General features: G+C 32.5%; 1 protein-coding gene across 11 annotated transcripts in view; it reads left to right on the top strand.

Annotated features, from left to right (window-relative positions):
* The window catches only part of LOC129231789 (cAMP-dependent protein kinase catalytic subunit 1), a 401869-nt gene that overhangs the window by 300805 nt on the left and 75335 nt on the right, over positions 1–25729 (top strand). The gene's annotated exons all lie outside the window — the stretch shown is intronic.

Genomic DNA, 25729 nt, shown 5'->3' with positions numbered 1-25729 from the left:
GCTAAACTAGGCAAAATTTATGTGTAGGCTAATTTGTCCTACTGTAGACCAGTGTGACAAGATTGTGTAGGCTTCACAAAATCCTTTTTTCCTTATCAAAAATAGGGGAGGCGCAGAACTGTAAAATTTCCGTAACTTTTGAGATAGTAGATAAGTTTTTTTTTTTAGAAACAAATGGGAAAAAAATTTTATGCTTAAAAAAAAGGGAGTTTCTTTAACATATTTTCAAAAATATGAAGTGAAAATATATATGCTATTCATTTTTCGTCCTTCATAACAGAGTTATTTAAAGTATAAATTCTGTACCTCAGAGCCAGAGGAACGTAAGTCACATTATGATAATTTTACCATAGAGATAAAAAACTTTTCTTGCCCATGTGAAGGATGGGACAAGCACTCTTTTAACCCTTGTAAAAATTTAAAAGGATTTTTTTTAAAGGGGGGGGATTATGTTCACATGGCTCGATGGGGGATAGGTTTCTATATCAAAAGCACTAATAAACAGAAAATCGCAATTTTTGGACTTACGTCCTTCTGGCTCTGAGGCACAGAATTTACTACTTAAAAATTACCCTTATGTTTCATAAATGCAAATGGCTTTCTTTGTCCAAATCAGTCTGACTCTTCCAATCATTCATTTTGGATAGGATGTGGTTTATGTAAGTTTTATATCAATTTCCTTTTTTGACAGTACTTAGCTTTTTTTAAAAACTAGTATTGATTTTTTTATACATCTTCACAACTTATACATAATTGCAGTTTAAAACCCAAAGTTTTGTTACACTTATTTATACGTATATATGTAAACAACACAGACATTAAATGGCCTTATATTAAACTTAAAAATTCCTACAAACTAATATTGTTGATATAATTCTGTCCTGTATGCTTCTGAGAAAAATAAGTCGTAAAACAACTTTTGTTGATCAATGGGGACTTAAAACTCACAACCTTCGTGTTATTAGCAGGATACTCTAACCAACTGAACTAATGGGGTTCTATTTCAGGGTGGGATGCTTTGAAGCAATGCGTAATAAGAAGCAAAATAAATTCTTTTTTTCGACACAAAACAGCCAAAATGGGAATTATCTGTTAATTTTTTCACTGCAAGCAGTGAAGAAATTTTTTTAAACGATGCCTGACGACCTATGAAGTTGGATAAATTATTAAGGAAGTTACAGCAGTCGCAGAAGGAAAAAAAAAGAAAAATATCTTTGAGAAATACTATACACATTTTTTTTTTCTCTTTAATGTCTTTCACCTTTTTATTTTTCAAAGAAAATGTTGAAAAGAATAGTTCCCTGCCTTTCCTTTCTTTACCACTGAAATTTTCTTTTTTCTAAATTTCATATCAGAAAATGTTTTCTTATAATGAAGGGAATAACCTGTCAAGGTCATATTTTTGTGCTAGACCTGATAAAAAAAATAATTAAAAAAAAACTATTTTCAAACTTTATTTTTTATAAATAACCTAAGCAAAAGCGACATATTAAAAAAAAAGATAAAGTGCAGGTTTTCTAAAATTATCCTTCATACCTTAAGGATTTTTTTTCCTAACCTAAAATTAGTCAAGTTAAAGTAGAAAAGTTAAAAATATGAAGTGATGCACAAAAACACATATTGGATTTTAATGCAGTGAGACTTAGAGAATAATTTAAAATAATGTTAAGAGCTAGAAATTAAAACTAGCAAAAATAAATTCTAAAGTATTCTCTTAATGAACTGTTTTCGAGTTTCTATAACCTTGAAGTCAAAGCATATAAACAATGATTAATAGGTTTATCTTATAATATTATAAAAATAATCCAAAAATGAAAAAAAAAAAGGACCGTACGATGTGGTGTGGAAAACACTTAAAATTTATAAATGCAGGCAGTGGCGGCATTTCGGGGGGGGGGGGGCAACTTCCCCCCACCCCATTTTTAATGGCTCATTTCTTTTATTTTCAAATTTAGGAGTCAAAACTAGAAATTTGTGTGTGCATCAATTACCACTCATATGCTGTCAAAACCAGCCTTAGCAAAATTTGTACTTTTTCCTTTCATTTTTTTCTGTCGCTAAAAATCCTATGGTTTTTTTACCTGTCGTTTTTTTTTGCCTCCCCCCTCCACACTTTCTGGGATATAGGGATTCTATTCCCTTCTGTAATGCTGGATCAGCGATTTTTCCGAGATGGGGCAAATCTTGAAACTGCCGCCCCTACCCATCTTCCTTCAACTTTTAAAATTGAGTCTCAACAAAAAAAACTTAAAAATAGTGTAAATTTGCCGCCCCCTAGAAGTCACCGCCCGGGGCAAGAACCCCAGCTTGCTCCCCCCAGATCCGGCGCTGCCCTTCTTGGAATAAGATGTGTATTTGTGTATTGATCATAATTGAAATAATTTTTTTAACTGATTAATTTATTAAAATGCAACATTTCTTACATTAACATTAAAAATTGTTCACAACGAAGAGTAAGGACGCTTGTTTATTAGGTATATATACACTAAACAGCCTGCAATATAAACTAATAACCTTTCTTCAAAAAGCTTGTAACATGAATTCAATTTATTAAAAAAAAAGAAATTTATTTTCATTAAATTTGAAATTCATTTTGTGAGCATAAAACTATGAAACAAGAATATATTGTGCTACACTGTTCGAAACATATTCTTAAAAACAATATCACTTATTTCTCCTATAGTGTGACTAACCTCTTGGAATATGCCATCATTTATTACTTGCATAGGATGTAAAATTAACTGTTTACTTAAATAATGAATAGTGACTGATTGTGGGATTGGTGTTTTATATTTCTTTTAACTATGTATTCATTTATTCTGATTTCAAACTTTATTGTTTCCTATATCTGTGTTCAATGGCCAAAACGGGACAAAACTGATTTTATCTAAGCTGGTTTTATCCACGGTTAAAATCACCACTGGCCAAAACTTTTACAACCCTGCTTAGAATGAAAGCAGTCGCAGAAGTCTCTTGATCCCTTCTGTTGTACATTTTGACAGTTTTTAGGCTCTACCAAAGTCAGAAACCCAAAAGTCTCTCCACCCTTATTGTTTTGAGCATTTGCGCAGTTTCTAGTTTCAATCTTTTCTTCGCTGTTGAGTAACAACTCTTTAACTGTTGGAAACTCTGTTGATTTTTCTTCAGACTCATTTGGGCACTGGAATGTCTCAAATTGAGATTAAAGCAGTATTATTTTTCTAGTTTTGAGATTAAAGAGCTTATTTTACTTAGGCTGAACGTTTTTGTATTTGATGGTGTGTTTATTCACATGTTTGCAGGGCCGGATTTAGAGGAGGGCAGGCGGGGCTGCTGCCCCGGGGCCTCCACAACAAAGGGGCCCCCACAATAATATTAAAAAAAAAAATATCCTAACTTTCACGGGGCGAAAATATCGGATATATACATATATATCAAAATATTCGGATATATGTCAAAGTACCGGATATTTTTGAAAATATGATGATCTTTTCGAACCCTGATTAGGGGCCTCCACTCCTTTGTTGCCCCGGGGCCTCCACACTTCCAAATCCGGCCCTGCATGTTTGAAAGGGGGCAATGGATGATCCTTTGAGTTCTATTTTAAGTGACGTATATAATACTAGCTTTTTGAAGCCATAACATTTCCTTCTTATTATTCATTATGTTTATGATTGCATTGTTTCGCTTAATCAAAATCATGTTGACCGACTGTAGACTAAAGCCGAACTACATGCAATGTACCAGCCAGCCTGTTTATCACATCCAGAGACTGCAGTTTCATTCTTATTAGAACTCATCAGTTTGGATTTGTGAATGACTGAGCTGGAGGCAGATGTCATCTCATTGAAGCTGAGAGTGCCAACAAACTGGTAGATAAAGTATCAAAAGGAACTTGCATGCTCTTCCGGTACTCAGTATTATTGGACTTCAGCCAATTTGATTTTTTGTCTGCTAGAATTATTAGTAACTGTTTATACTTCATAGTAATAAGCATTAAGTTACCGCTCTGTCCACTGTGCAGTAACTTCCTGCTTATTACATAAACTTTAACCTTCATTTTCAAATTTAACTGCACCATAGCTTACTGTCTCTCACTGATGTGCTAAATTCTTTTTAACTACCAGTTTGTTTGTAATCTCAGCCTCTATGAGAAAACATTTCTTTCTCTGTTATCTGATTCCAGACTGATGAGTCCATAAAAAGGACAAAATTAAAGTTGCTTGGATATCATAACTGAATCGATTATTTCAGAAAGGGGCGTAAGTCCAATGGATTCTCGTAGGATTTACGCCCTTTCTGAAATAATCAATTCAATTTGGCCGTCAGTATTTTGCATGTAGTTCTGTCTTAAAAGTGCTATCTTAGGGCAGTAACTTAACACTTATTAAGATCTGTTTTGGATTTTGTTAGCAGTTAGAAGCTTACTTAAATCTACTTCAAAACAGAATCCTGCTGCTCCAAAATTCATATATATATTTTTTTTTTTGACTGAGAAAGCTTGTACGCTTTGTCACTTCTAGCCTCTAAAAAATTAAATATTCTTTAATTAAATAACTTTTTCCCCTACAAGGATTTAAATGCCGTTCACTATTTTGAAAAGAATGAAAGCAATTTGAAAATGTTTCCTTTTTGTGATGGAGTCGATTTTACATCTTTGTAATTGTTATTGTTACTTGATTCCTTCTTAACAACTCCCAATGACAATAGTTTTGTTTGGTGGGGGGGGGGGAGATTCGCTATTTGGTACTTGAAAGAAATTCCAGGAAAAGTTCATTGTTTTATGATGTGCAGTCAAACTTTAATATCTTGGAATAAAATAATTTCCCCTGCATTTTACATAAAAATTCTTATGTATTTTCCATAGTTATCTTGAGATGTATTTTTCAAAACCTTTTGATCTGTCAAAATTTTCGCACTGTAGAAACTTTTGATTGCTGTTTTTCCTCCGCAATTTTTGTAGTAGAACCAGTTTCGTAGAGAGAGTACTTTTTTCTTCACTTTTCCTGGAAAGTATAAGAGGGGGATTGAAGTGAGATAATATGGGTCTCAGGATCATCATAATAGTATATACTATTGTACCCAGTGGCAGAAAGTTTTGTAGCTGTCTGCGACATGTTTTTAGAACTTCATAATCTGTCTGCAACATTTTGGACATGCTTTCAATAAAAAAAAAAATAAACGAGTCTCTTTTTAAATAATTATTTTTGAAATAAGGTAGGACCCCCCCCCCCCCCCAAAAAGACGATATTCCAATTCCTTAAATTCTTTGAATCACTTCCCTCGCAAGAAAGAGACCTCCCCCCTAAAAAAAATTGAGACCAAAATCTTTCTCAAATTACCTCCTTCTAAAAGTTTCAATGGTGCAATCTGATGACCCCTCACTCATCTGTCCTTGGTGGGCACCTGACATTTGCAAACATGCGTTGGCTATTGAACAGGGGTTTGTCCAAGATTTTTCACAGGGTCCATTTTATTTGTGAAAAATCAATTCCTTTTTTGAAAGTATAAAAATGGCTCATAAAAGAATTATTTTTTTAAAAATTGTTTTAGAATTGCAAGCCTATGATAAACAGTTCATTAATATCTATAGACACATTTGCAGAAAAACTAAAATTAAACAATCTATTCAGCATTTAAGTTTTTGACTCAAACAAAAACAGAATGATGGTTTTAATGGACTTTTCATTTATTTGCCTCCATATGAAGCAAAGTTAGGTTGAAAAAAAAAGTAAAATTTCGATTCTCGTATCGGATGCAATCAGATTGCATTTTTCAAAATGGAAGCACTAAAAGTATAAAAAAGGTAAATAAAAAAAGTTTATTAAAAAAAAAAAATTAGAATTACCATTTAACAGGGGTGCATATTGATATTTATTAATATCACTGACATATTCACCGAAAATTCGGAGTCTTGGAAAAAAAAAAAAAAAAAAAGGATGCGTAAAAGTTTAACACCAGACACTAAATGGCGATAATTTTAAAGCTGGTAACCGTATTTGAAGCGATCGCATTTCAATGCGATGATTTTTTTCTTTTTTTTTTAAAGTCATTAGCGGGAAGAAAAAATTCTTACACTGCGTTTTTAGAGAACTTTATAACAACACTGCTAACGATATGATAAAAACAAACAAGCAAAATTATTCACTATGTTAGTTATGTATCGCTTGCATCACAGAAATATGCCGACTTTTTTTTTTTTTTTTTTTTTGTTCACAGAAATATGCGTTATTTTGATTTCAGATTTGCTTTTTCAGTAAACAATTTGAAAAAGATCGTTTTGTTTTGGTTTATAAGTGCGGCAGGCAGGCGAACAAGAATAATCACGTTGTGTGATCATTCTCTCCCTGTGTCAGCAGTTCATTATGTCCGACAGTTGCGGACAGCTTTATTTTTTCTTTTTTCTTCACTGCGGACAGTTTTTTTTTTTTTTTTGCGGACAATTTTTATTTTTTTAGCGCGGACAGAACTGTCCGCGATAGGGTTCCGTTGTCCGCGACATCGTCGCCGTGTCGCAGCGTTTCTGCCACTGGGTATTGTATATATACATATAGTATAATTATTTGATGAGGGTATCATAATAGGGGTAGTCTTTTTCTCAGGGAGATGTTTTAGTCTTTTTTTATCTTATATGGTTTTCCCCGAAGGTACTCTTTGTACTTTTCTTTGGTACTAATACCAACTTTGTGGACAGGGGGTGAATTTATCCTAACTCAAGTAAAAACGAGAAAACGTGTTCCTCATCATTCCACAATTTTAACTCTGCAAAATGGGGAATGAAAAGCTTAAATTGAATAAATATGCTTGAAGATAAAATTAGAACTTCGAAGTCTGTAGATGAAAGAGGAAATTGGAAATTACTAACTCATTTCAAAATAACTTGTTAATCATTATGCAGAGGAATCACATAGTACATATTTAAATATATAATAATGTGTAATTGTGAAAGTTACTTGTGCAATTTTTTCAAAACCTTAATTTCTCGAAATCTCGGACATCTCGAATTTTTTGCTCTTACGGTGAGATTCGATATATCCAGGTTGTACTGTATATGTATGAAACTCTTTTACAAGTGTTAGGTGCCATATGGTTAGTTCAATTGAATTTGTTGGTTCAAGAACCTTAATTAGGCATACTGCACCAAGTGCCATGTGGAGGTAACGGAATTTTTTTTTAAAGGTGGATTAGCAGTAATAATGTGGGATTATTTTTTACCTTTTGTATACATCCACAACTTTAAAGCTTGCATTCACTGTCTTGCTCTTTTCCCCCCACACAACTTGATCCAAATGTTCATTGCTCAACAATCACTTTATTTAATGATCTTTCTACAGCAGGAGTTTCCTACTCTGCATTTTAGGCAGTGTGTAGATATATTATATCATAGGTGATTAATATGGGGAGGGGGGAGGCAAGGCCACTTTCAGTTTCAAAAGTGTAAAGGGCTTTGTCTCTCCACTTTTCTAAGTTCAAAATTATTGTTTGATCGAAAAATGATAGTATTGTTTGATTCACGTGTTTAAAAATCAGAATTGACTTAAGGCTGTGGTTTATATTTTTCTCATGGTTTTTCATACATATTAAAATGGAATTTTCCCTGATTTTAAACGCCACATCCAGAATTTACTTACGAAAGTCATAAATCAATAATGATGTTAAAATCGAATAATATAGCTCAATTTTACAAAAAGAAAAAGTTAACATTAAGGGTGTTTACCCCATGTCCAGTATTCCTTCTGACGCCTTACATTTCTGGTGCACCAGCCACCAGTGTTTTATATTGTACAGTACAACCTCGATATCTCAACTCTCTCGGAACGGGAAAAAATTTCGAGATGTCAAGTTTTCGAGTTATCAAGGTTTTTAAAAAATTACACTGGTAACTCTCACATTTACACACACGTACACTATATGCATTTATATATGCACTATGGGACCAATTCGAATTACGATCAATAAAGTAGTCTTCAATATTTCACTAGATTTGAAATTTTCTAACCGTCGAAAGTGCACAGGATAAGATTTTGAAATGAACAACAATTTCAACTTTGTTTTTTCACCTAAAAATTTTAAAATTCTAATTTTATCTTTAACCAGTAACCTCACATTCAAAAAGTTCTCAGCAGCCATTTTGTAGGAGTTAAAATAGCTGAATGATGAAAATGATGAACGCATTTTCCGTTTTCACTTGAATACTGACGGACGAAAAATCGAACCCCTTTCCTCAAAGTGGACAACATGTTCGAGAGAAATGCAAAGATTCTAAACTCTGGAAAAAACACAGCACCCCCTTCATACCAACACTCCCCTACAATCTGGCCCCAATCCCCTATTCACAAAATTTTCAAGAAAAGGGATGAAAAACATTAAGCAATTGTCCCTGGAACTGGTTTTACTACAAAAATTGCCAAAGCAAAATGACAATTGAAACTTGCTTCTGTGCAAAAATTTTGATATATCAAGGGTTTCGAAAAATAAATTTCGAGATAACTATGGAAGATACATAGGGGTTTTCATAGATAATCCTGGGGAAAATTTTTGTTTCGAGACATCAAGGGTTGCGAGATAAGGAGTTTCGAGATATCAAGGTTTGACTGTATTACAACTAGAAAGTCATTGGTGTCATAATGTTCAATTTTAAAAAAGGCCTATGTATCAGTGAATCAGTATTGGGTGTGGACCTAATGTGTTCTACATGTGTAGGGCTTTATAAAGTACCTTGATATAAAATGCCCTCCCTGTTCTGCAAGGAAAAAGTAAATCCCTCCTCTTGATTGTTAATATTATTATTCATGTGAATTAATCTATCTTTCAAGTTTCCTCTAATAATTTTACTATCGCAGAGGTCACACGAAATTTTGTTTCACATAATCTTTTTTTTACCACATTATTTATCACTGAACATTCTCTTCACTCCTGTAGTAAGCACCAACCACAACCCTCTGTCTTTAAAAGTGTTATGTAATTTATAAATATCATGTTTATATTTTGGTAGGTTAAAAACGTTATATTGAATGATAGATACAAATAAAAAACATTAACATACAATAACTCTTGTAGGCTTTTATGGAACAAACTCGAATTTTCTCCACGATTTTTTTTCCTTTTGCAAAATATGTCTACTTGCAATGAATTAAAAAATTTCTTCCCTACAAAACTACCTCAAATGTCCGCCTACATCTGAATAAGAAGGAGAGGGAGAGAAAGCAGTTTTTTGGGCATTTGCATTCTAATTGCTTTTCTTAAGCACTGCCAAAGTTTGTCTTTGTACTCAAAACCGAAATCAAGTACCAAAAATCACGCTGATCTAACATGCAAGTTGCACCTGGTTTTCTGTAGGGTTTTAAATAAGTGATTGTCATTTTTTTCTACAAGGAGTTTTTGTTTAACATTGGGACATTAGTAGCCCCAATATTGTAGCACAAAAATTAAAAAAAGCTCTTTACATCCCCTTTTTAAAAGTTTTGTTGCATAAATTTGTATATTTAGTTTTTAGCGAAACAATTGAAAATTTGACAAATTTTTTTGGAACTGTTTTACTTTAATCTTGTATACCAAAATAATCTTATGAAATAATTCCAATACATTTTATTTTTAAACATATAAATTGGGTTTGCTAGATCTTTAAGTATGATGTAAGTAGATAGTATGAATAAAGAAATGGGTTGGAAATGAAGATATTTGTTATCATATCTTTGTACAGATGTAGGGGTGTTTGTTTCATCTCATCCAAAAATTTTCTTCAATTTCCTGTTTCTGTTAAGGGTATCATTTGTCCTCTCTTGCATGTTTCATATGACTTGCTTCATGGCATGTAATCCAATTTTAAATACACATTATGGTGGAGGTGCTTGGATCATACTCATTACAAATTTTTAAAATTTTATTATTGCCTTATGCTTATATTATGCAGATATTCAATTACCAATTTATAATGGTATCACAAAAATATGCATTAGAAGTCTCCTTTTTCAACTATATTTTTTTTATTTCGTTTCCAAAAATATAGGTTCTGAAAAAATTCTCAGAATGCGAATAATGCGTAGAATTATGAATAACTTGTTTAAATTTTGAGTAGATCAATGACACAACCTTGTGATAGTTGTTTGTTTTAGGTTTTGATTTTTGTTTTTGTTTTTTTTCATGCTGAATGTCAAAACAACATTCATTTTTGCCCACTATGTCAGGAATTTTTAGAAATAGGGAATTTCAAAACCTGCAAAACATATTATGCATAAAATACAACTTCAAAATAGATTTAACCACTTTTCAGTCATTGACGAGATACCTCGTGCACCGAGACTGCCTGCCTAACCTCTAGGTCAGCGGTTCCCAACCCGTGGGCCGTGGTTAGTACATACCAGCTTAGTACTGGGCTGTAGACATTGGTCTAGATTTTAAGAACCAAGATAAATCCTGGGATCTAATTTTTTTTCGGAACTATTCATCGCTGAGATGTATGTGCCTTCACTCAAAAGCTCTCTGTGGCTGTGTGCCAATAAAGAATACATTTCAACATTAAGAGAGCATTTATAAATTTAAGATGAAATCTACTGAATAAGATTCCATTGGAAGAAAATTACATAAGAAATTGAAATTAACTTCAAATAATGAATACTCATATTGCGTGAACAAACTCGAAAACCACTTTTTAAAATAACCTCTTTGGTCTTGTTCCATTATAAAGTTATATTTCCTATAAAAAGTTTTGCTTGTATACTTATTTGGTAGTTACTGGGCCTCAAGTTTCTCTTTTACAAAACTGGTGGACCGCACTACAGAAAAGGTTGGGAATCGCTGCTCTAGGTACTTGAAACAGTTTTATCTTAGCAGTGATTCAGTTTATGGTTTGTTTTAACCATTCTTTGGATTAAACAGGTGAAGGATCTGGCAAAGAGTTCATTGGCCCCTTAATTTCTAATGAATATTGCCATAAAATTTGTCTAAATTTCTTTTTTACTACATTTTTAACTATTAAATTCAGCTATCCTACAGTCAAGCACACTTAATGGAATAGCTAATTAACCCCGAAAAAATATTTTGATAACCAAAATATTCCTTCATCCAGGATCAAAATCACATGCATCACCGGTTTCATGAAATGCAAAAACATTAAGTGGGATATTCGTTTTAAAAATGTAACAATAAGTGGGCTTGATTGTATGTAAGGTATGTTGTTTTCAGCAACCTCTCTCTTTCTGCTTACTTGCCCTAATGTATAAAATGCTTTCAAGTGTATTCCATCTGTAAATTCCTTTGAACTACTCCGTGTCCCCTTCACGTTTATCCTTTTATTATTCTCTATGAGATATTCCTATTTTTAATGTGTTTCAAGGTGAGGTAGAGAAATTCTGGGCAATAAGAAGCATTCAAATATCAAATCTTTATTGACATTTAATATGTCAGACCATACTGCAGAAGTTCGAATATTGCAACTCTTGAGCTTAAAAGGTGGCTTTTTTTTATTCATATCTGGAATATTTTCCTGAAAATCTGCATTTTATTGTGAAGATATAGATAGGCAATAGGACATCAAAGGAAAGTGGAGTACTATACTGATGGCCTGCTATATTGCTGGATGCTACATTGAGTTATGTTTCATAGATGAAACTTAAAAATAAAAACCAGAAGCAGAGCATGAGTGACCCAAAAAAGCTTCCATACATAGAGTAAAATTTTAAGATATTTTACACATTTATCCTTGTGAGTAAGGGGTAAGTAAAGGTTTGGAGTGGGTTCCAAAGACATGATATACCTCATAAAAATATTATAAATTAAGGAAAGAAAAAAACTGATCAGTTTTCTGGCAATTTCATTAGAAATTCAGATTTTGATGTTAGCCCTCATTCTTCAGACACCTCATTTTTTTTAGCTCTAGTAATGCTTGGTATAAGAAAAGAAATGAATCTAATGAACTATGTTTGTTTCTTTGTTTCTTTCTTACTACCCAATGCCCTGGTGATGCCATAGCACCAACAGCTTTGAAATTTGGAACACAATTCATAAGTTATAAGAAAACATTCTTTTGGCTATTAAGCAATGAGCTACCGCTCCTAAGCCAGGGCTAAGGCAGAACTATGAACAATATACCGACAGCCTGGTTATTCCATCCAGAGACTGCAGTTTCGTCCTTGTTATGGACTCATTAGTCTTGACTAGGGCATCTTTTGGCTATTTTAGAGTTGAATTTTTTTATTCTTTACAAATTTTGAAATTTTCACTCGCCAAAAAATCCTGACAAAATTGAAAAAAAATGGACATTTTCGGCATCGGCACTCAACAGGTTGACTGCTGAACCAAGGAGATAATTCATAACATGTGAGCTCTGCTGAAAAGACTATGAATTAAATCGTATAGTCAGTGACTTATTTAGCGGTACAAGTCTTTTATGCAATGCAGCATTAACAATGAATCTATCTTAAATTAAAGTTAAGTAATTCAATACAAATTCATTATCAATCTTTGGAGTTATGTCACAGATAAGAAATATGTAAATCCTTTTGGTACTTGCAGCCCTAATAAGAGGAAAGTAATATTTATCTTATAAGTTATTTAAAATTTATTTTCACTCAAAAACTTTTTGTTCCCATTAATGACTCTAGAAATGTTATCTGTGTGACGCAAAGTGCATTTGTGTGTCATATGCCCCCCCTTGCTCTGGTGTAATATGTAGCAATTCCCTGTACTAATTTTAGGGTCTGCCTTAGACCTAAAGAGATAATTTCGAGTTTATGGGATCTTATGTTCTTGATAAGCAATGTTTGTAGGATCAGTGTATGAGGCATTTTTAGTCAAAGTGGATCAAGTCCATTTCAGCTTTATCCAGTCTAAAGTGGGTGAAAGTCAAAATGTACTTGATCAACTTTTGCACTAAATGCCTCATATAGTGAATGTAGGAAAACCATTATACTGTACAAATTTTTCCAAATTTATTGCATACATATGTTTTGAGATTAAAAGGAACCATTTTAGCAATATTTCTAAATTTGAGCTTCAGGATGTCAATTGTCTGATTAAAGCCAAAAGCTTTGCTTGAACCACTCTCACAGCTTGAAGCTTTCAGGCAGACAAAGTTACTGATCTGGGGGTCTTAATAAGTCAGGATTTAAAATTTAGCCAACAGTGCAGCATTGCTAGTAACAAAGCCAATAAGATGCTTGGATTTATCAATAGATCTATTTCAAACAAATCTAAAGAAGTTCTTCTGCCCTTATATAGAAGTTTGGTAAGACCCCATTTGGAGTATGCTGTTCAGTTTTGGTCTCCTTATCTTAAGAAAGACATTAATGTATTGGAAAGGGTTCAAAGGCAGGCTACAAGGCTAATAAATGGACTTTCCCCCTTAGATTATGATTCCAGGCTTAGAAGGCTAAAAATGTACAGTCTTGAGCAAAGAAGAGACCGAGGGGACATGATTCAGTTGTTTAAATTTATTAAAATGAAAGATGTTATGGGGCTGAAGTTTAGCACTGAAAACAGGACAAAGGGTCATTGTTTTAAGCTATTTAAATCTCAGGCTAACATTGATATTAGGAAAAATTATTATTTTAGCAGGGTAGTGGAACCTTGGAACAGCTTACCGGAAGAGGTGGTAATGAGCAAGGGAGTAGATAGTTTTAAGAGGGCCATTGATCTTCACTGGGGATTGTAAATTGACTAGGACCAGTCTAGCTGGGCCCAGAGCCTGTTGCTGGTCGTCACTTTTGTATTTGTATTTGTATTTCAATATGCATTGATAAAAATTCCTTGTAAACACAGGATGTGCTCTTTTTTTTTTTTTTTTGGGCATTGTGTTCTTTCCCACTTTCATGTTTCATACAAAGGTCAAAGGTTCACATTATCAATGTCAACTTGCTTCTAAATTATATCTATCTTTTCAAGGGGCGGGGGGGGGGGGGGTCAAGGGGGGTATATACTCAATACAAATTAGATGGAAAAAAAACAGCCAAAACCATACCTACTTATGTGAAAATACATTAATTTCTCAAAGCAAGAAGGAGGCACCGGCCCTCTCCTTATCCCCCCCCCCCCCGCCCGAATGACTGGCTTGATCTCTGCAGTATTCCTTTTTTGTCTGCAAACTTGTAGACCATTTTTTGTTGCCAAAATTAGCATTGCATACTCAAGAAGTTAGCTGTAGTCCTAGTGTATATGTCCTTCTAATAGAAAAATATTTATAGCTGAAAGTCCTTCAAATTTTGACAAGAAATGAGTATAAACGATTTTGAGTGTTAACATTCAGGTTTTAAATTTTAGCTCAAAATTTCAAAAATAATTTTTGAACATTTGGAACTGAAATGCATGCGCATAAAATTATTTTTTATCTTGTTTTTATGGTATGTCTGTAGTTTGAAAGTTAATAGCAAAACTGCATTTTGTTTTTGAACAAAAAAAAAATACACCAAGCAACACTCTGAAGATTTGAAAACAGACATTATATATATATATATATCAGGGGTCTGGCCAGAGGATATTTGGGTCCGTTAACGGACCTTTCACAAAATCCCGATCAAACAAAAGGGACCTTTCACAAAATCCTGATTAAACAAAACGGACCCTTCACAAAATTCTGATAAACAAGATCGGATCTGTCAAATTGTTTATTGGAAGAGCAAATCTGAAAGCAAAATAACGCATATTTCTGTGTATAAACCGATAATTTTTGGAACCTTTTTTTAAGTCAAATTAGAGGGATCAGCTTATACAAAATCGGCTAATTTTGAAAAAAAAAAAAATCGGCAGTCTTGGGATGCTCCTGCAAGCGATAAATAATTGCTACTGCCAAATAAATATAATGGTTGTTTGTTTTATCACAGCGGTGTTTTTGTAAACTTTTCTGAAAAGGCATTGGTATGCACTTTTCTCCGCTTATGATTTAATAAACAATAATAATATATATCTGCGAAATGAACTTAGAACTGCAAAGGGATAGTAAGGGTGAGGAAAAAATATGATCGCTTCAGATAGTGTTACCAACTTCAAAATTATCACCACTTAGCGTCTGGCGTTGAACCTTTATAATGACTTGATTAGAAAATATTCTCATCATTTTGCCAGCTTGTCAATATTTGCGTTTTTACGGTGCGGTGCGATGTTTAATTGTTATTTTGGGAGAAAATTATATGGGTTTTGATTTTTCGATGCTGAAAAGGATGATTAACTTTAAATAAACTCTTTTAATTAGTTTTTTTTTCTTTAGATGTCTACATTTTGAAAAAATGCAATCTTTTAACATCCGATATGAGAATCATATTTTGTTCTTTTTTCAAGCTAACTTCGCTTTATTAGGATTCAAATAAATGAAAAGTCTTTTTATTTCTGTTAGAACTCTCATTTCAAGTTTTTAAAGCAAAATTCCATTTTCTGTTATGAGTCAAAAATTAAAATGCTAAATAGATGGTTGATTTTATTTTATTTTTTGGGTCAACTGTGTCCACAGATATTAATGATATGTTTATCATAGGACTTTAAAATGCAATTTTAAAATAATTTTATCAAAAATATTTCTTTTATAAGCCGTTTTTATACTTTTGATGCCTTCACTTTGAGATTTGAGATCTCTTTGCATCCGCTATGGGAATACGATGTTTCGAATTTTTAATGATTATTACGCTTTGTTAAGAGGTAAACAATTGAAATATCTTTTTATTTTTGTTAAAATCACGGAATTTATAAGTTTTAAACGAAATTCTGTGCTTTTTAAGAGTGTCTTGGGTCAAAAAGTTGAATGCTGAATCCTATTCTGAATTTTATTTTATTTATTTATATTTTTGTTATATAATTATTTTAAGTACTGTACAGAAATATATCTAGTATAATTTAACATAATGCAGAATGGCAGATAAATATTGATACTTGAAAGAGTGATGCCCCCCCTCCCCTCCCGCCAAATATCAGAAAAAAAAATCCAGAATGATTTTCTCGACGTAGAAGAGGAAAACACTCAACTTTAAGTTTAATTGATGCAGTTTGTGCCATCTCTAAATTCTAAAATTTCGTTTGAACAAATTTTTTTTTTTTTTTTTTTTTTGCGAAATTTTTTGATTTTTCACAAAAAACGGACCCTGTGAAAAATCCTGGACAGACCCCTGTATATATATATATATATATATATATATATATATATAATTTGTAATGCACAATTCTGCTTAATTTTGTTAATTACAATTAGTGATTTACAATTAGTGAATTACAATTTCTTAATGTGCACCCTTCTCAAGGAACCCGTTTCAAATTCCATTCTTATAGTCACTCTATGTGTTACCCACAGAGCTTTTAACTGGTTAAGATATAAACTTATTTTTAAGCTGTTATTCCCCCCCCCCCCCTTATGTAAGTAGTTGCTGTTTGGTATGGCTATAATAAGGATAGCAGGCCAGTCATTTAAAAAATTTTCCAGTTGGGGGGGGGGGGCTAAGGTTATATAAAAGTAAGTTATACCAAAAAACAACAAAAACCACACCCAAATTTCCCAAAGCCAGGGGGTTGCATGAGTCCAGGCCTCTTACATGAATTTTGCGACATAGTTAGTAAAGTGCACATAAAGATTTATTTTGTAGCCCTGTATGAAATAGTTACATTAATGTTGCCAGTGAGCAAAAAAAAGGGAGGCAGTACCCCTGCCGTAGAGTGATTTAGATTCCTTTATTTAACTTTGATTCTACAAGTTCTTGGAAAGAACTTAAAAATTATGGATAATTTTTATTTAAAAATTATGATTTCAAGTCAAAACGTTATCAATAATGAAATGCTTTCCCGAGGTTTTTTTTTTCTTTTTAATGCATTAATTTTAACTAAATTATTTTTAGTATGTACTTGGTTGCCACGCTTCCGTCCAAGGGACGGAATTCCGTCTTTTCAAAAATTTCAGCCATCGGATTTTTTTTTTACATGTTCAAAATGATTTTTTAAAATGAAACAAATCTTTACTTTTGAACCTCTCACTCTAAAAAAAGGGCTTATTCTCCTGAGGACGAAAAACTAGCCCATCTGCTAAAGTTAAAAAGATAAGCTGTCCCCCCCCCCCACCAAAAAAAAATAATTAAATAAGTCACTCAATCTGTCGATTTCAACCATTCTTATCTTAATCTGGAAAATTTTATTAAAATTTTTATCACAATGCATCTTATAGCCAAGAATCTCATACCTGAATTTTTTTTAATTACTATTTTTTTGTATGAAATATGAACTATTTATGTAACATGAACTATAAAATCTGAAGCTTTTTTCTGAAGTAGCAAATAGTAAGTTTTTTTATTGTTTTTTATTATTAAGTTCTTTTTCTGCTTTTACCTCCTAGAAATCTTGGACAATGATATGTTATTTTTTTTAATTTAGGTTTTAATTTTTACTTAATCTTACAATTTGGTTTTGCTATATAGTTACAGCATCAAAAATTAGCATTATATATGTCTAAAACATCAAACAAACTAAGCGCTAACATTTTGGCGTCGCAAAATGGAGCCACACGCTTTCAGTCCTGGCCAATTTTTAGAGTGGCACCCATGAGTATGTAGGTGCAAGTTTTTTTTTTCTCCAGGACATGTAAGATACTGAGTTTCTTACTTTGAATATACAGTACACTCCCAATTAACCACAGAATTGGGTGGCATGGATATCGCGGATAATGGAAATAACGGATCATCGGAAAATAGCTTAAAATGTGGGATTCATAAGATATAAATTGTCCTTGATAAAAAACAATTGTATTGGACATAAAACATGATGCAGTGAAATGAAAATATTTGCAGTATGTACATTCAAGATTAATTGTATTTTAGGTACCAAAAGCACATAAAGACAATTAAGAAAAAAGTACTTGCTATAACACTCACTGAATTACACCTCACTCTTCATACGAAATGTAAAACAAAAGCAAAAACACTTTTATGAATATTTGGAAAGATCAGTAATTCATTTTGAGGCAGCGAGAAGCAAAGGGATGCAAGTGGACTTTTTCAAGTTTTGAGTAAAACGCGTATAAAGCTTACGTCCTAGGTAGGCTTTCATTGATTTTTTTTTTCTAAATCATGCTATACAGCAGCACTTACCAGGGTTACTTGCACTATCTCTTGCCCCAAGACAGAGGAGAGGTTCACCTACCATTTGTACTGGTTATCTCCAAATTTTTAATTTTCCCATTTGCATCCCTTTGCTTCTCACTACCGCATTTGTTCATTACTGCAAAAACATTTTCTAAATTTCTGACTGCACATTTTTAGTGTCAGTTTCGCATCCAACTGCGCTCAATCTTGCCGCTGTAAATACTAGTCTGTGAAGGTTTTGTAAAGCCGTTTCATGAGTAATTTGTGCTTGCGTGTGGGAATCTTCTTCACTTTCACTTCACTCTTATCTTTTCCCTAATACTTTTCTTTACATGCAATTGCTTAATTTGTCAGATAATTGTCTAAAGTATTTTTTACTTCCATTTACAAAAAAGGAAGTATTGTATTCGCGAAAAAATTTTCACTCAAAAATCGACCTTATTTTCCATTTTGTTCATCCCCCGAATGAATGTTGAGTTTTTTTCGACCCGACCAGACGTGCATACATACCTAAGAATGTATAGACGCCCGAAATATCAATTTTGACAATTCCCGAGTTAATTACAGCAAGTTTTCTCGTGACGTCTGTATGTATGTTTGTGCATATGTATGTCCCATAATTCAAGAACGGTATGTCCTAGAATGTTGAAATTTAGTACATAGACTCCTAGTGGAGTCTAGTTGTGCACCTCCCCTTTTGGTTGCATTCGGGTGTTTCTAAGTGGATCTTTTCAACTTTTTTAGGGGAAAATCATTGTTTTTAGAGAATCGCGGATAATTGGGAATGTACTGTATATCTACAAGCATAGGAATCTGTATAACAATTATGCATACATATCAGTCAGATGCAAACAGTGGTGCCAACTTATCTGGATCAGAATGCACCCAATAATTTGCTCTTTCATGTCACTGAATTTCCATAATTCTGTTTTGTTAGTTTAAAGTTTTTTTTACCTTTATAAATTATCTTTTTAGCCGTTGCAAAGTTTCTGAAACACATTGAAAATAGCAGTAAAACACATAGAAGCAACATAATTCCTTCAGAAAGTATTTTGAAACAACAACATAAAAAATATTCCTTCTTGGCTCTTTTATGCGTTTGGTTTGTAGTACATGGTGAGGGTTGTTATACATGTAAAGGAAATCTCTGTTCAATTATGATTTGAGAGATAGTTAATTCTTCAAATTGTACTTTATTATAATAGTCTTTACATAACTGTCCCCTCAAATTCAGGAGGAAAAGTGAAATGCTAATTTGATCAATAGGTTTCTATAACCACCCAATATTTTTCAAAAGTTGACCCCCTGAATGCAGAGGGATATGAGTAACAAACAAAAGTTTTATTTAAAATGTGTGAAGCTCAAATCAGCTCATCATATGGGAGCTTTAGTGTTTTTTTTTTTTTTTTTTTTTCTAAATCATGCTGGATAGTAGCACCTGTGTTAAAGCTACCTCCATCATCTCTTGCCACAAAAAGGGATAGGTTGTTTCTGTGTAATTTGTGCTAATGGCTTAATTATTCCAAGTTTTCAACTTTGTCACTTATCTCCCTTCAAGCACTCCCCCCTTGAAGCACTTCAACTAAAGTGCTTCAAAAATAGAAACATACTTATTCAAATTCTATTATTACGTCAGTTTTTTGGATTGCACTAGAAAATGTTTTCTTACGTATTTTTTACGGCAAAATTTTATTTTGTTGTTCAGGACCTGTAAAGTAACTAATAATTATAAATCTTCAAATCTTAATAATTATGAACTATGATGGTTTTACGAATCTTTAATAATAAAGAAACTTTGCAATTCAGCGGCACGAACTCAGAGTTAATTTTAGCCATTTCAAAATTCTATGCATGTCAATTTGCAAAGGACAGTGTTTAATGTTTCGAATGCTTAAAAACATAAACTAAAACTAAACATAAAAGTCAAACTGAAAAAGTTTCTAGAGTAATTAATGAAAATGAAGTAATAGAAAAATATCTTCTGTGTTGAAAATAAAAATATCAGAATTTTAATATTGGCTGGTGTGTTATTATTTAGCATATTGTTTTGAAGAAAAGAAAATAACTCAGTAAATAGTAACAAGATTGTAGTTTTCTTCTATATAAAGCTTATTTATGAGGGCGAAACTAAAATCTTAAGTCCATGTGTCAGAATTGTAATTAATATTGAATCATTTATCCAAGGACGGATACAAGGGAGGGGCGATGGGGGCGATCGCACCCTCCTTGGGCCGAGATGCAGGAACTTTTTCAGGTATATTTTCGATATTAAATTTCTAAAAACGCAATTTTACATAATATTCGGCGGTGTTAGAAGTTTCCAGAATTGAAGTCTTGAAAACGAAATCGTAGCCCTTCTCTTATTACTTTGGAGATAGGTACAAGAACATTCTATATGATTTTTTGTTCCAAAATCTCGATTTCAGACGATCTTAGATGATATTAGAGACAGGTTCAAAGGATCACTCTGAATATTTTTCGAACACAGCTGTAGAACACTTTTGAATATATTAGGGTAAGCGATGGGGTTCAGTACACTCCTTCGAAAGTTTTTAGAAATTGAAGTTCTACGGAGTAAAAAGCAACCGCCCCCTCCTTGAAACATTTTCTGGATCCGCCCTTGCATTTATCACTAATTGAAATATGGAAAAATTGACCTCCTGTAATTGCAACATTGATCACAACTTCACCAGTGTTGATTCTTTATATTAATTTCCCATAGTTATATAAATCTTATGTTAGAAAAAAATTACAAGTAAAAGTAGTACTCTAGCTCTCTTCAAATAAATTTTGAAATAATTATATAGCTATTTGATAATCCCTTTCAGTATTTGATTTCCATTCTGATCATGGTTCTAGTTAAGCTAATGTGAAAAATACTCGAACATTATTGCATTCATTCTACATAATCGTAGCCTCAGAGCAACAGTAAGACATCTAACCCCAGAAATAACAGTAAGATATCCTACTGTAGCTCTGAGGCGACAATATGCAGTTGTTCATGCGAGTGGATTGTTCAACTTTACACATTTTATGTGATTGGTTTTATTTTCTTCAGTGGAAAAAAACTATTCCAGTGTAATTCTTTATAGTTTTAAAGTCTACATTTTATACATCATAAAATTAGTTCTATTCAACTTTGAAATTTTTAGGTCAGTTAAATATTCACTAAACCTCTGCTTTATAACGTTTTCTACTTATTTTAGAGATTGCTAAAAAATTTGAAGAATATACAATAGCTTTTTTAAGCGATCCTTTTGCTGTGTTGGTTTTTAAACATTACATTTCAATTACACTTTCAAAAAAAAAAAATCAAACACAAGACATTTTAAAGTTTTATATAAGGCAGTGAGACACAAAGGGATGTAAGTTGACTTTTAAAAGTTTCGAGTGAAACGGGTTTAAAGTTCAAATTCTAGAAAGGCGTTCATTGAATTTTTTTCTAAATCATGCTGTATAACAGCACCTACCAGAGCTAATAGTGCCATCTCTTGCCCTAAACCAGGGGATAGGTCCTCCTACCATTTGTGCTGATTATCTCTAAATTTTTAATTTTGGCCCTTATATCCTTACGTTTCTCATTGCCTCTATGTACGTCTAACTTCACTCATTAATTTTGTAATCTGCTAAAAGCAAATGTTCTCAAGTGTGGGAAACATGAAATTTCACTACAAAGGTTATTTTTAAACATATGCATAGTGATACAATTTTTTTTAAATTAAAATAATTTTTATTATAAAACTAAAATCGAAATCTACATGTAAAAAGTACATGAAGGTACAAGTTTTACTACATACTCTATTGTAACACAGCAAGTTTTACTTTTACTTCTAATTTTATTCCTTAACTAATGGTCCTGGTGCTTAATGCAAGATTTACTTTTAATTTTATCCCTTTTGTTCTGTTCTTATTTTTAATTTTTTTTTTTTTTTTTGATACTATATCTTGACATTTATGCATTCTGTGTATCTTGCATGATGAAAGTTTTCTTTTATCATCAATAATTTGACTTTTTATGCATGCAATATCTAACAAGTAAATGCATGCTGTATTTTTTCTTGAAGTTTTATTATTGATCTATCATTAGGTTTCACTGTATTTGTTAATAATGGTGTTGATGTCTTCATCTCGATATTCTTCTTGTGACTTGAGAAATTTATTTTTTACTGTTATAACAATTTGAAACATATTCACCTATTCAAAAATAATTTGACCTAATTCAAAAGTACAGTTGTTAAAGTTGATAAAAAAAAACAAAAAAAATTAAATTTATCAGACATGACAAATCTATCAGTAAACATATATCTAGACTTTCATTAAAGCACTAGTATCAACGTGTATAAGAAGTTGTTACTTATTCCTGAGCTGTAACTTTGAAGAAAAGTGAACTTGGTTGCCTGCTGTCTATTCAGAGTAAAACAATAACTTGAGAAGCAAGCATTTCGAAAAATAAAGTTCTTAGTATCAATTATTTTTTTCATTATGCAGTGTTTATAGTGCAAAAATAAATGCAACCCTTTCTACTAAAAAATTTCCCAATTATTTTCAAAAATATATTAATATTGAATTAAGGTTCAATATCTCAAACTTTATAACCTCTTTATTGTGGCGAAACTTTTAAATTTCTACACAGTTAGGTGAAAGAGTACATGTTTCCGGAGCAAAATGTTTTACTTTCATACCAATTTGAGCTTGCAGCTTTTTTTTTCTTCTTCTGACATTAATAATTCTACTTTTGAATTATTTAATAAAATTTATCTTACTATGTAGCAGTTTTTTATATATATATAAGAGAAAAGGGACTACTTTTCATTTTTTTTGTTATTTCAAAACTCATTTATTAAATTAATATTAATTTCTTAAAATTTTTCAAAATCATTTAAATAAAAAATATCATTATGAAAAATATCACTTAGGGGTTGTCCATAAAATGTCACAGGTATTTCAGCATTTTTGACCCCCCCCCCCTCCTCCTTGTCACATTTAAGCTTATCTCTTGTGGTCATATGTCACATTGTTTTTCCTTAGTATGTTCTGTGTACTAAGTTTAAATGTGATGTCACACTTCTTGTTGCCCCCTCCCTCCACTTGTCACAAGCTCACAATTTTATGAACTCCCTTCCCCCCTCAAAGTGTGACATCATTTGTGGACAAACCCTTAGCTGAGTGTTAGTTTTTACTACTTTATAAAATCACATTCCTCCTGAAGGGATGCCTATCCTTATCCTTTACCACCCCCCTAAAAAAAAAAAAAAAAAAACCATTTTGCACCTAATCTCTATGTACTTGTTTTTTTTACGCAACTCTGTAGGGATATCCACAATCATCTATAATTTTCTACTAAGTTTTGGTAATTGACTTGAACACCCCTGAAATAATGGGGATTTTTGGTTGAAATCATGCTGGATATTGAATAGCGCAGTTTATCTTTGACTGATCATTTTGTTCCTTGCAGTTTTTATTTCATAATATGAAACTGTGTTGGGTGATTCCACAGTAGTGCATGACATTTTTATGCTATTTTTCCTTTTCTAAATTCTTTTTCATTAGCTCGACATCAAAAAATCAAGCACCGTTTTAATATCTTATTTTACATTCTTTTATAAAAGGATTAGATTCAGAATATAATTATTATCAGTTTTTTTAAAGAATTAATTACTAATTCAATAAAACTTGTAGCATGTGTGACACCGGAAAAATTTGTCACACATGTTACAAGTTTTATAAAAATAATTACAGTTAAACCCCATCAACACAAGCTTGTTTAATGCGAAATTTTGCTTAGTGCAAACTAAATGCTATTCCTCGTCAGATAAAGCTACAAATTAGTGTTAAATCAATTGCTTTTAACACAAAGAGGATTTAGACAAAATCCCGCAATTGACAAAGACAGTTTCAAGGTCTTGAAGAAAACAGGAAAGGAAAAAAGAAAATTGCCCTATTTTTACACGAAATCACTTTCGAAAGTCCAAAGATCTGCACTTGAGCACAAGCAACGTGGCTGGCAGCGAGAAAATTTCTCTCCTTGTGCAGGAAAATCGTCAAACACCCTTGCTACAAGAAAGTACAAACTCTAGACTATGCTTACAGTAAAAAAGCTTGGATGAACAGTGAAATCTTCATCAAGTGGCTGACAAACCCAGATTTAAAATTTCATCGTGAAAAAAGGGTTTAAAAGCGATTAAGTGTTTTTTTACCTGCCAACACTGCAGCAAAAATCCAGTCTTGCGATCAATGAAAATACACTGTCGTAAAGAAATGGTACGAATAGCCATTCCCTGTTTCGAATTACTTGTGTTTCTTACTCAAACTATAAATATAAATTTTTGGGTTTACATTTTTGTACATAAGTACTTTGGTTCCTAAATTTTCTCACATGCAAAAACAAAAAAAACTTGTCTCCCTACACAAAATCCGGTAAATGGAAATCGGTTAGCGTTAAATTCGGTTAACACGAAATATTTTTCCTTCCCTATTGAGTTCGTGTTAAGGGGATTTGACTGTAATCATAAAAAAACCAGAAATAATTATATATTGTGTAATTATTTGACAAAAGAATGTAAAGTAAGATAATACTATCCAATGCTTGATTTTTTGAAGTGGAGCTAATGGAAAAGAACTTTGAATAGAAATAATAATGTGAAGATTTCACACACCTTACAGTAAAAACACCCTGTTATAAAAATGCTTGATAAAATCGTCGTATCTATTCCATCTGTTTAAAATTTGATAATCCAGTTCTTAGCAACCTTGTTATTCACACCTTGCCTCTTATAGTACAGTTTGCTATATCCGATCATGTTATTATCTATCCATTGGACTATCCATCTATATGTAGGTGCATTTTCTCACCGAACAGACAAATTGCTGGGGTTTTTTTTTTTTTCCTTTTTTGCCTAGAATTGAGTGAGAAATGGATGCTTTCTTGCATTCTCAAATCATTTAAAAATGCAGACTCCTATCAGATATCCCATTGTGTTTTCTTTTGCTGTGAAACTTTACTCTGAATTCGTCAGAAATATTATTTCTTTCCTTCAACAACTTGAATAAGGCAGTTCGAAGAATCCAGTGCCAGTCAAGTTTCTTGTTGGTGCTCTATTTTGACATCTCATTGTATATTTTCAGCATTTTTTGCTTTTTGCCAACACTTAAACCTTTTATTCCTGACCATTTGATGAAGTGACTTTTTGAATCGAGCCTTACTAGTTCTTCAAGAATTCTTATCTTTCATTTGCTTTTCTTTTTCTAGAGTGGGAATGGGGTGGGGATTCTTAATAAATGTGAAATGAACTGTGAGAAATACTTTGAAAACGGAAGGGTTATGCAATGCTTCTCATATATATTTTGAAATGCTTTTTTATGTATGGCCTGGAGCGAAAGAGAGTGAGAGGGGACATGATTCAGTTGTCTAAATTTGTCAAAATGAAAGATGTTAATGGATTAAATTTTTGCATGGAAAGCAGGATGAGTTTCATTGTTTGAAACTATTCAAATCTCAGGCTAACCAGGAAATTAAGAAAAATTACTACTTTAGTAGGGTTGTGGGCACTTGGAACAGCTTACCAGAAGAGGCGATAATGAGCTAGGGGGTGGATAGCTTTAAGAGGCCTGTTGATCTTCATTGGGGGCTAATAAACTAAGACCAGCCTAGCTGGGCCCAGAGCCTCTTGCTGGTCGTCACATTTGTATTTGAAATGAGGAGCTTC

This window comes from Uloborus diversus, chromosome 10, assembly GCF_026930045.1.
Source record: "Uloborus diversus isolate 005 chromosome 10, Udiv.v.3.1, whole genome shotgun sequence".
Lineage (NCBI taxonomy): Eukaryota > Metazoa > Arthropoda > Arachnida > Araneae > Uloboridae > Uloborus > Uloborus diversus.
The sequence above is the reverse complement of the archived record's forward strand: the minus strand, read 5'-3'. Positions and strand labels throughout refer to the sequence as shown.